The sequence below is a fragment of the Anomalospiza imberbis genome, chromosome 25, assembly GCF_031753505.1.
Source record: "Anomalospiza imberbis isolate Cuckoo-Finch-1a 21T00152 chromosome 25, ASM3175350v1, whole genome shotgun sequence".
NCBI lineage: Eukaryota > Metazoa > Chordata > Aves > Passeriformes > Viduidae > Anomalospiza > Anomalospiza imberbis.
Window position 1 is genome coordinate 6161260 of NC_089705.1, and position 11532 is coordinate 6172791.

The window sequence follows — 11532 nt, forward strand, 5'->3', positions numbered from 1 at the left end:
AACAGGGGAAGACAGGTAAATTTAAATCCCTGAGGTCTGTAAGTTTGGCCTTTGTCCTTTTTCAGACACAAAGGAGGAGCAGCTTCTCACTGGTTTCTGTTTCTGCCCAGTTCTCTGTGTTGTGAATTTTTTTTTTTTTTTTTTTGGGAATCCTGCAGTTGCATTTGGGGTGAATGACCCGGATTTCCCCTCTTGGCTTTGGCTCCTGTGGTTTGGGCCCCCAGGTAAAATCCTTCAGGTACCCGGAAATTCCAACCTCCTCTGCCCCAGGATCCTGCTGGAGGCACTGCCAGAAAGGAACAAATTATTATTATTTAATATTTATCATCATTATTTGATATGATAATGTCCTGCCATTCCCGTGCCCAGGAGCTGCTCCAAACATTTCATTTTTGAGGACATTTGCGTGCAACAGATGGATTTTCTGCACTCCAAACCCAAACATCTCCTTCCAATAACACGAAGTGGGTGTTAGGTAGGAAATGAAATTCCTCCGTGTCCTGTCCCCAGCAGCCACGAGAGGGCCCAGGGCGCCTGAGACCAAATCCTGAGCTTTCCCCAGCCCCAGAGCCTGGAAAAAAAATTCCTTTTTTCCCCCAAATCTGACATCTGAGTGTGACTCCATAGCCCTGTTGTCGTGTGAAGGAAGAGGAAATTCAGCTGGGAAGCCCAGGGAGCTCAGAGATCCCTGGATTTGTGCTCAGGGTTTTGCCCACAGCAGCCAAACTTCAGTCCCAGCAGAAGGAATACTCGGATTTCACCTGTTTGACACCAAATACTCTGGTATCTTCTGGTTCCTAAGTCCTTTCTGGTCAAGCAGGAGCATTTCCTCCTGTTTTTCCCAGCACTGCAGCTCCCCAGCAGTTACATAAACCAACATTATTGATCCCCCTGAGCAATTTCTGTGTTTCAGCCGTGCCTGCCCCAACCCAGCTGAGGAAGCAGAAACAGAGAGGGGAGAGAGGAGCTGCTCTGGGTGACCCTGCAGTGACTTTATTTGTTCTGTCACCACACCTGGGAGGGCAATTGGCCAGGGACTGCCACCCCTGCTGCCAGAACGCTTCGGGGCCCCCTTGGTATTGGGGTTTTTAAATTTTTTTTGAGTTCCTGGGGCTCTCAGCACACCTGCACCGTGCCCAAGGGCAGCCCACGGCTGAGCTGAGGTGGAGGCTCCCTCCAGGTGGGTTCTGGGGAGCTGCAGCTCCTCCTCCCCATCCCAGAGCATCCCTTGCCTGCCTGGAGCTCTCCTGTCCCTGGGTTGTGCAGCTGCTGCTGAGAGCAGTCTCGGGGTCTGGGGGTCGGGGTGACCCCAAGAGTGTAAAAGTCCTCGTTCCCCAGCCCGAGCGGCCAAAGGAGGAGTCTGAAATGTGTAGGATCGGCTTCTCAAGGTTGTTCAATTTTCCTTGTCTGTATCATTCTTTCTCTGACCTGCCCAGCTCTGGCTAGCAAGGAGGCCGTGGCATTCTGTCTGCCCTCAGGGCGGTGTTCACATTTTATATCAGAAGTTACCTATAGTCTGTTTGCAATAACGTGCCAATATCTGTCATCTGTGTTGGGCAGTGTGTCTGTGCCTTAACAGAAAAGTGTCACCATCACAGCAAGACATGGAGGGCAAGGAGAAGGAGAAGAAGGTCAGGACATGCCCAAATCCCTCCGTCTTGTCCCCTTGAACCCCATTCTAAAATCCCCAAAATTCTGCTTTTCCACCCTGTGTTAACTACCACACTACTCAAACCCCTGTGGCTTGTAATTCCTCACACAAAGCTGGCAGTTTTTCCCATGGGCTAAAATGGAAGCCACAGGTGTTTTTGACTTGGTGCCAGGGTCTCTGAGCCCCTGCCAGGGTCTGGAGGCAGCCAGGGCAGCAGAGGGATGTGCTGGGTTCTGACAAACAGAACCAGCACAGAGCCTGCTGGAGGTTTGCAGGGGCTGCAGGGCTGCCAGGCACCGCTTCCCTCTGGAAATGACGGAGCCTGGTGCTTGGCAGTTAATAATCTGCATAATTACAGCTCCAGCAGCGGATCCAGCAGCTCTAGAAAGTGCAGTGGAATCTAAACACCTTCTCCTTCCCTGCCTGGCAATGGAATTCATTTATTCCTCCACCTAAATGCCAACACAATTCATTCTGCAGACACCTGTTGCTCCAAGTGCAGCCAGTGGATTAATAAAAGCCTTAATTATTAAGGGCAGCAAATGCTCCCTAATGAGTGTTTGCTGCAGAGTTAATGTTTGATGGGGAAGGTCATCCCTGAGGAAACCTGGCTGGGTAAGAGCAGGTGAGGGCACAATCAATTCCCTGCTCCTCGGGGTCCTCCTGAGAGCCCAAAGAGCCTGGAGGAGGGGCGGCTGAAACCTCAGCTCACGGATCTCATCCAGGGGGAGGAATTCCAGCAGGAATTTCAGCTCTCCTGGGCTTCCCTGAGCCAGGCAGGGACACCTCACTCTGCCCCACAGGAATGGCTCTCTTGGGCCCAGCTCTTGGATTTATGGATCCCTGAAAGGCCGGAGCAGCAAACCTGGAGCTGAAATGTGCACAAACCCCTCGGAATTCCCAAGCCATGGCTGCTGCTCCTGAATTTTCCGTGGCAGCCCCTCCCCAGGTGCTGAGAGCTGCTCTCCTGCCACGTGGAATGAGCAGAGCCCCAGCTGTGCTGCAGATGTGCTGCTGAGCCGGGCGAGCCCCGGGCTCTCCAGGGTGACCCAGCCTGCGAGCCCCGGGCTCTCCAGGGTGACCCAGCCTGCGAGCCCCGGGCTCTCCAGGGTGACCCAGCCTGCGAGCCCCGGGCTCCCCAGGGTGACCCAGCCTGCGAGCCCCGGGCTCTCCCGGGTGACCCAGCCTGCGAGCCCCGGGCTCCCCAGGGTGACCCAGCCTGCGAGCCCCGGGCTCTCCCGGCTGACCCAGCCTGCGAGCCCCGGGCTCCCCAGGGTGACCCAGCCTGCGAGCCCCGGGCTCTCCGGGAGCATCCCCAGCTGGCCCCGCCTGGTCCCAGTGACCAGAAGGGGCCAGAAAAGTTCTTTTTGGTGGCCCTTTGGTCTCCCCACGCGGCCCGGGGGAGCGGCGGCGGGGCCCACGTGCAGGGGAGGATTTTTGTTAATTAGGAGGGAGCAGCTCCCAGAAACAAACGCAGGTTGCCATGGCAGCGGCGACAATGTCACCTCGGGCTGGAGACGCTTTTCCTGCTCCCAACAACAATTCCCGTTCTGAAGAGACAATGGGAAACAGCCCGGGGAGGGGACAAACCCGGTGTCCCCTGTCCCAGCTTTGTGCCCGAGGGGGACGGGGCAGGGGGGCTGCAGGGGAAACCAGTCCGGGATTGGGATGGGGATGGGATTGGGAATGGCACTGGGAATAGGGGGTGAGATTTGGGATGGGATTGGGAATGGGAATGGGGGATGGGATTGGGATTGGGAATGGGGCATGGGATGGGATTGGGATGGGAATGGAATGGGAATGGGGATGGGATTGGGATTGGGAATGGGGATGGAACTGGGATTGGGGGATGGGATTGGGAATGGGGAATGGGATGGGAATGGGATTGGGATTGGGACTGGGGATGGAATTGGGAATGGGGATGGGATTGGGAATGGGATTGGGATTGGAATGTGAATGGGGCATGGGATGGGATTAGGAATGGGATGGGAATGGGGATTGGGAATGGGATGGGATTGGGGATGGGGATGGGATTGGGAATGGGATTGTGGATGGGGATTGGGATGTTCCTTCCCCTTCCATGCCCTGGGCAGCCACTCTGTGCCCTGGGGGTGCCAGGAGGAGAGTTCAACATCAAAGAGGAGGCTCAGGCTTTGTCTGGAATAAATTGAGATCTTGTCCAGGACAGGGAATGGGAGAGCAGGAACTCTGGGAATTGGTAATGCTGCTTTAATGAATGCAAAAATGTAAATGATTGGAGAGCAGCGAAGAGCTCCAATAATAAATGCCTGGGAGCTGAGTTCTCCCTGCCCCTTGCAGCCCTCTGGGCCAGGCAGGAGCTCACCTTTTAACCCTTTTATTTTAATGAACTTCTGGGGCCTGCCTGGCCCTGGGAATTGTGGCTTTAGTGACGTGGCCAGTGCTGGTGAATCTAAAGCAAAAATCAGCTGTAGCCCCAAGCAAAAAGGGAATTGTGGCACCCAAATCTGGAGGGGGGCAACTCCAGCATTCCTGATTGGCATTAAAGCCTCCGCTGCCTTCCAAGGGAAGCTGCAGCCCTCTGTGTGTTTGGAAAACAGGCACTTAAATGGAGTTAATGATGAGAAAAAACATTTTAATCGGGAAAGTGAAGACAGAACTGAGCCTTGGTTCTGCTTCTGGGCCAAAGAGGGCCCAGCAGCTGAGGCAAGGTGGGAACTCTGGCACTGCCCAGCAGAAAAAAAAAAAACCCACAGTTTCCACCATGTTTGGGGGGGATTTTTAACAATAATGAGGTGAGGTTTGGGTTTGATTTGGGGGTTTTTATTTTGCCTTTAATTTTTTTTTTAAGAAAAAGCTTCCTTTTATTTGAGTTCAAAAAGGATTTTTGTGTTTCCTACCCCTTCCACCTGCACCCCTCATGTCCAGCAGCTGCTGAGGAGCCCAGCCCTGTGTCCCTGTGTCTCTCTGTCCCTCTGTCCTGTGTCCCTGGGCCAGCAGGAACAGTTCACCACAGGAGCAGATTCCAGTTTCTCTATTAAAAGCTCCAAACCCCAGAGTCAGCTCCTCCCCAGGATCCAGAGATTAAAAAAAAAAAACAATTATTTTAAAAAAGGGTCCTATTTCTCTGCTCGCTGTGTGGATTTTTGAACTCGTGCTCCTCATATTTCCAACCACAAAAATCCCAAAGCCTCGCGTTTGGATGGAGATCTGTAAGCTGATAGCATCACCCGGGGGCTGTGTGGAACCCCGGGGCTGCTGGAGGCACATCCAGGACTGAAATGTGACCTGTGCCCAGCGTGGCATTTTCTTTTTATTTTCTGTTTTACCTGGCTGGCAGCTCTGGCACTGCCCCTGCTCCATGGCAGAGCAATCCCTGCCGGAATCCCGAGGTGCAGGGATGCCCCAGGCCCAGAAGAACGCCCAGCAAAGCCCAGCCTGGGCTAAAGAGATTATCGGGATTAAACACGGTGCACAGAGATGTTTACAACTATTATTAGCTCCAAAATCTGCCCGAGCAGAACGGCACAGGCACTGCCCATCTGTTGTTTTACAGCAGCCTGGCCGGCTTTGTTCCTGTCTGCACCTTAAATTCGCTGTTCTGGCGCAGCCTGGGTGTGCAGTGACACCAGCAGCAGCAAAATCTGCCCCTGGGGATGCAGGGCTGCAGGGCTGGAGGAAACAGCCGGGGGGAAAAGGGCCCTGCAGGACAAAAAAATCAGCTTGGAGAGAGAGAAATCACATCTTCACCGCAGGAACACCGCAGGGGAGAGGGCACAGTGCCGGGGAAAAGGCAGCCCCGAGGGTTTTCTCAAGGAGGAGCTGAAGGGTGGCTGCCACCGAGGAGACTGAGCTGGCCTGGCGTGGTGGCACCTCACAGGCAGCTCGCGGCTCCCACAGGTCAGGGCAGCTCCCTTGGCATCCTGGAAAATCCCCTCATCCACCTCTGGCCCAGCCTGGCAGGGAAACCTGGCCAGGGCTGCCCCAGCAGCCGAGGATGGCAGAGCAGGGCACGGGGAAAGCGCCAGCAGCTCCCCAGAGCGGGTGGGAGCGGGACAAACCTCTTCCGAGGGAAATCCGCAAAAAGCAAGAGGTGAGCTTCGCAGGGTGTTCCCAGGGAAACTCAGCACTCTAGTTTGAGTGTTTCCCTGCCTGCTGGTGCTCCCCAGGCTCTGCCCTGCCCCAGGACTGTCCTGGCTGTGAGCAGCGTGTGACAAGGCTGAAATAAATCATGATTTGTGCAGAGCCTGTGGTAGGAGATGCCCTGAGCACTCCAGCACTGGGGTTCTTCCCCCCATTTTCCAGGATGCATTAAATGTGTGGGTGCCCCAGTTATTTCCTCTGCCAGCTGATGTTTCACCCTGCTGTATTTTTATCCTTGCTGCGTTACATAACGAGATGTTGCTGGTGTCAATCTGGAAGCTCCAGCACTGTCAGTAAAACTAATCCAGTTTAGCACGAGGCTGAGATGAGGCCTGAATTCCTCGTGATAAAAAGCAGAATTAACCCAAATAAGTGGCTGAACTCCTGGTCCCTCTGTTCTGACCCTGGGAGAACGAACTCCAGCCAGCACAGAACTGCTCCAGCCAACTTCCCCCCTCTGCTGCATCCTTGGAGCGTGCCAGGAGAGTTTGTACCTCGTGCTTTGACTCCCTGCAAGCTTGGGGAGCAGCTGCAGGAGGAACAAGCCTCCCTGAGGGCTCAGCAGCCTTTTTGGTGAATGGCCAGTTCCCCAGGAAACACAGAATTCCCGGGGGGCTCAGCTGAGCTGCTCCTTTGGGAAATGGCTCCAGCCCAGCAAAGCCCGAGGAGCAAAGAGGGGTGTGCAGAGCCACAGAGACCCCTCCCAGGGCTGCTCCTCTCCTCCAGGTGTGCCCCACGCTCAGGGTGACACCTGCTCGGCAGAGGGACAGCTGGGAAGGAGCTGGGAGCAGGATCTGAACTCCAGGGCAAAACGAGCCCGGTGCCCGCGTCCTGCCGTGGGCTTCTGAGCCAAACCCCTCTGATGCCAGCCCTGCCCTGTGCAGAGCCACGGCCGTGGGGTCAGGGCGGCTGCACCGGCCTGGGGAGGGCACAGGGTGACCCCTGAGGGGGACAGGGGCTGATCCCAGAGGTGCCACCGTGCCCAGCTGGGCACAGGGACCCTGCCCAGCCTTCATTTGCCATCCCTGGGCTGTGCTGGGCACAGGGACCCTGCCCAGCCCCCGTTTGCCCTCCCCGGGCTGTGCCACCCTGCCCAGCTGCCCTCCCCGGGGCTCTGCTCCGTGCCCGGGGTTCAGCTGCCATCTGCCACACCCGGGCAGCTCGCAGGGCTCCGTGCCCCGCAGGATGCCCCGCAGGATGCCCCGGAGCGGGGTGACCCTGCAGAAGGACGGGCAGGGACCGTCCCAGCCCATCCCGAGGCTGCTGTGGGTCCCGGGGGGAGAGGAGCTGAGGGCTGCCCGGGATCTCTGCTGCCAGCTCGGGATCCCTGCCTGGCACCCCGGGCACCCTGCGGCTCAGCATCCCAGCGCTGCGCGGAGCATTGTCCCTCCCTCACGCCGAGCCCGGCCCCCTCTGCTCACAAGGGCGTTTGTCGCCGCGGGGAAGGGGCTGCGGCTCCGTGCCAGGCTGTGCCGGGCTGTGCCGGGCTGTGCCAGGCTGTGCCGAGCTGTGCCAGGCTGTGCCAGGCTGTGCCAGGCTGTGCCGGGATGTTCCAGGCTGTGCCGGGCTGTGCCGGGCTGTGCCGGGCTGTGCCAGGCTGTGCCACGCTGTGCTGGGATGTTCCAGGCTGTGCCGGGCTGTGCCACGCTGTGCCACGCTGTGCCAGGCTGTGCCGGGCTGTGCCAGGCTGTGTCGGGCTGTGCCGGGCTGTGCCGGGATGTTCCAGGCTGTGCCGGGCTGTGCCACGCTGTGCCAGGCTGTGCCGGGCTGTGCCAGGCTGTGCCGGGATGTTCCACGCTGTGCCAGGCTGTGCCGGGATGTTCCAGGCTGTGCCGGGCTGTGTCGGGCTGTGCCGGGCTGTGCCAGGCTGTGCCAGGCTGTGCCGGGATGTTCCAGGCTGTGCCGGGCTGTGCCGGGCTGTGCCAGGCTGTGCCAGGCTGTGCCGGGCCACTCCTGCCGCGGGCAGCGCACAGCTGGCACCGAGGCTGCTTCTCCCCGACTCAGTTTGCTGGCAGGGCAAAACCCGGCTGCTCCCTGGCTCTTGGGTTTTGCAGGCTGGGCTGGGGGGTTTCCTCTGCAGGACAGGGCTCAGGGTGGATCTCCTGGGCAGATCTCAAAAAAAGAACGAGATTTTCTTCTGGTACCCCCGAAGTCTGCAGGGCTGGGCTGATTAATGGATGGAATTTGGGCAGAGACATTAAATCTTCTGCGTTCAGGTTTAAGCCGGGCTCTAATTGCCGGGGATTAGGAGATGACCTGAGCCACCCTCCGCGGTGTCTGAGCAGCCCTGGCAGGAGGATGCTGTGCAGGTGCTGCTGTGGGGGAGCAGCCCTGGCCACCCCATCCCTGCAGCTTTCCCAGCCTGCTCCCATCTCCCAAACTGCTCCCGTTTCCCAAACTGCTCCCGTCTCCCTGCCCAGCTCAGCCCTGGCCCGTCTCTGACGAGGCTGGCAGGCTTTGATTGTAATTAAGCTGCTGCTGCTCCTTGCCCTGGGCCGGTTTTCCATCAGCAGGGGCAGCTCAGCACAGCCTGGTTGTGCTGGGGATGGGAGAGAAACCCGAGGGTGGCACAAGAGAATCTGCAAAAACACAGAAAATCCAGGCTCTGGGGCTTGGCTGCTGCTAAAATCAGTGTTTGGTGTCAATCCTCAGTTCCCCATCTCCAGCCTGGTGCTTCCTGGCCATCCCAGTAGCATCCCTGGCCACCCCAGCAGTGTCCCTGGCCACCCCAGCAGTGTCCCTGGCCATCCCAGCAGTGTCCCTGGCCATCCCTGGCCACCCCAGCAGTGTCCCTGGCCACCCCAGCAGTGTCCCTGGCCATCCCAGCAGTGTCCCTGGCCATCCCTGGCCACCCCAGCAGTGTCCCTGGCCATCCCAGCACCATCCCTGGCCGTCCCTGGCCACCCCAGCAGTGTCCCTGGCCATCCCTGGCCCCCCTGGCAGGGAAAAACCTCAGTGATGCTGGAGCTGGTCCCACCTGCCCCCCACAGCAGCCCCTGGCACACTCAGCTCTTTATTTGGCCAGTATTTGATGCTGTCAGATTTATAACGCCCTTTCTCCATAGATCCCAAGGCATGTTAACTGACTCATTAACAAATTGTTAATGACTGTGGTAATTGGAGTCCCAAGCATGCCTATAAATTCGATTTACTGCAGGCTGCAGTGAGGGGCTGGTTTCACTCAGCCTGGCTGGGCTGGGAGCAGCTCGGCCTCCCCTGGGATGAGCCAGGGGGAATTTTGGGCTCCTGGGGACAGGGACATCCCCCTTGTCAAGCTCTGCCTAGCCAGGGCCAGCAAATGTCAACGAGAGCCCGTTTGGAGTCGCTGGCGTTGTTTTCTCCTCAATGAAATGTCAGAGGAAGGGAAGACAGAGGGGAATGTCAGCAATTGGTGTTTTTATCACCCAGGGATGAGACAGAGCCCTCTCAGCCCATTTATTAGGAGGAAGCCTGGTCTGGCAGAGTGGAAGGAGCTCAGATTTCCCTTAGGGATCGCCTTTTATCCGCCCCCAGAGGTGCTGATTTGCCAGAAGTGCATTGATGTGAGCACAGAGACAGCAAAGCCTGGGCAGCGCGGGCCAGCCTGGCTTTGCTGCCTTCGTTAATTAAAGCAGGCAGCAAACGAGCAGCCACCCTCCTGCCATGGCCTTGGAGCCAGGGCTGCGAGTTCCTCGTAAAGATTGCTCCGAAAAAATTCAGAGACAGCCCCACCGGCTGGGAAAACATCAGCAGCACAAAACAAGGGCAGAAGTTTCCCCGAAATGCAGAAGGCTCCCTGAAAAGCTGCGTTGGTTTCACTGTGGCCGCGGGGGGAAGAGCCGGCCGGGATTCCTGCGTGTTTCCTGCAGAAAACAGGGGATGGAGCCGCAAATTCCTGCGCTCGGGAGAGCTGCGAATGGCCCGGGGAGGAGAGGGGACAGTAACCGGGACAGGGATGGGTGGCGGCAGGGGCAGCCAAGGAGAGCCAGCGAGGAGCTTTCCCCAAAAACTCGCTGCTCTGCAGACTCGGGACTCCGTGAAATCAAAAGAAATCAATAAATTTGACTTTGCTTCCCTGGTCCTCAGGGCCTGCCTGTGCCGGGGTTCCTCCCCCGGAGGAAAGCCTGGAATCCCACCCAGGGAAATGGGTGTGGAGCAGCAGTTTTGAGCTGCCTTCCTATTTTTTTTTCCCCAAAACAAGGACATTTTAAACTCCAGCGGTGACTTCCAGGGAGCCACGTCTGACACCTGGGATGGATTCAGTGGGAAACTCCCCCGGATGAGGCAGCAGTGCCCTGGGGCTCTCAGCCTGAGCCATAAACCCCCGAGGAACAGGGGGACACCCCGAAAGGAGCTGCGGGGGCAGGACAGGGTGGTGGCAGCTGAGGATCTGTGACCTGTGGGGTCGTGGCCCTGTGGAATTGCTGCGGGAAGGAGCAGGGTGGGATTTATTCAGGCAGTGCTGATGATAAATACAGACCTGGCCACGCCTGCAGGGTGCCTCTCCCACCATAATTCATGGCCAAGGCTCTGCCTGAACCAGCAGGTGATGGAAGCAGGATCCCCCAGGGCTGAGCTCACCCGTGATTTACAGAAACATTGGAGCTTGGCTTAAACCCCTGCGACTTCCAGGTCTGAGTGGGAGCTTCCCGTAAGCAGAGATGCTTACAGAGGGTTTTGCACCGAGCAGGGTCTGTGGAAGGGCTTAAATTTGTTCCTTACATAGCGATTTTTTGGGATTTTTGGTGTTTGCATGCTCTGAGCTCCGGGAAGTTTCTCCTTTCAAGAGTTGTCACCGTCCCCAGCTCACCCTCACGTGCTCAGAGTCAAACCAGGCACTCGGGACAGACCAGTGGCTCCATCCCAGTCCAGACTGGGATTTTTGGAGTGCCCCTCTCGTGTCCCAGGGACAGGAACTTGGTGTGACTGCCCTGCCTCAGCTCCCAGCCACAAACCAAGAGAGGAATGTTAAAATCGAATGAAAAAGGGGATTTTCAGTTACACAAATGTTTCTGCGAATAATGGTTGGGAGGCATTGCTCTCCCAATCCCAGATATGGGGTTTAACCTCCTCGTCATTGTCCCTTTAATTTTGGAAAGCCTGCCAGGGCTTTAATCTTCCATTCAATGACGTTCAGAGCAGCTGGTGACACGCAGGGTGACATGTGCTCAGGCAGGATATTCCCACATCCCACCCCAGCCCGGGGCCACCAAACCCCTCATGGGGCAAACACAACTTTTTTGGGGTCACCTGAGCACAGAGTGAGTGGAGGGGGCTCCTTGCCCTGAATTTGAGCGGGGAAAGGGGGGGATCCCTGCAGAGCTGTGCCCACAGGGGTGTGGAGAAGGGATTTGGGGGCAAGATCTGTGGGGAGAAGCAACCCCCGATTTTGGGGGGTACCCACAGCCCCTGGGTGTGGCCGAGTCACGGTGTTCCCGCAGTGCTGTCGGACCTGAGGGACCCCGAGGAACTTTAGGGTCCCCGAGGAGCTTTGGGGTCCCCGAGGAGCTTTGGGGTCCCAAGGAACTTTAAGGACACTACACGGCTTTAGGGACCCCGAGGAGCTTTAGGGTCCCCGAGGAGCTTTAGGGACCCTGCACAGCTTTAGGGTCCCGAGGAGCTTTAAGGACCCTACACGGCTTTAGGGTCCCAAGGAGCTTTAAGGACCCTACAGGGCTTTAGGGTCCCAAGGAGCTTTAAGGACCCTACACGGCTTTAGGGTCCCAGGGAGCTTTAAGGACCCTACACGGCTTTAGGGACCCCGAGGAGATTTAGGGTCC

The 11532-nt window shown here is 57.4% G+C and overlaps 1 long non-coding RNA gene across 2 annotated transcripts in view; it reads right to left on the reverse strand.

The window, feature by feature from the left end:
• Nucleotides 1-11532, reverse strand: part of LOC137462488 (uncharacterized) — a 338602-nt gene that overhangs the window by 244212 nt on the left and 82858 nt on the right. The window lies entirely within an intron of this gene.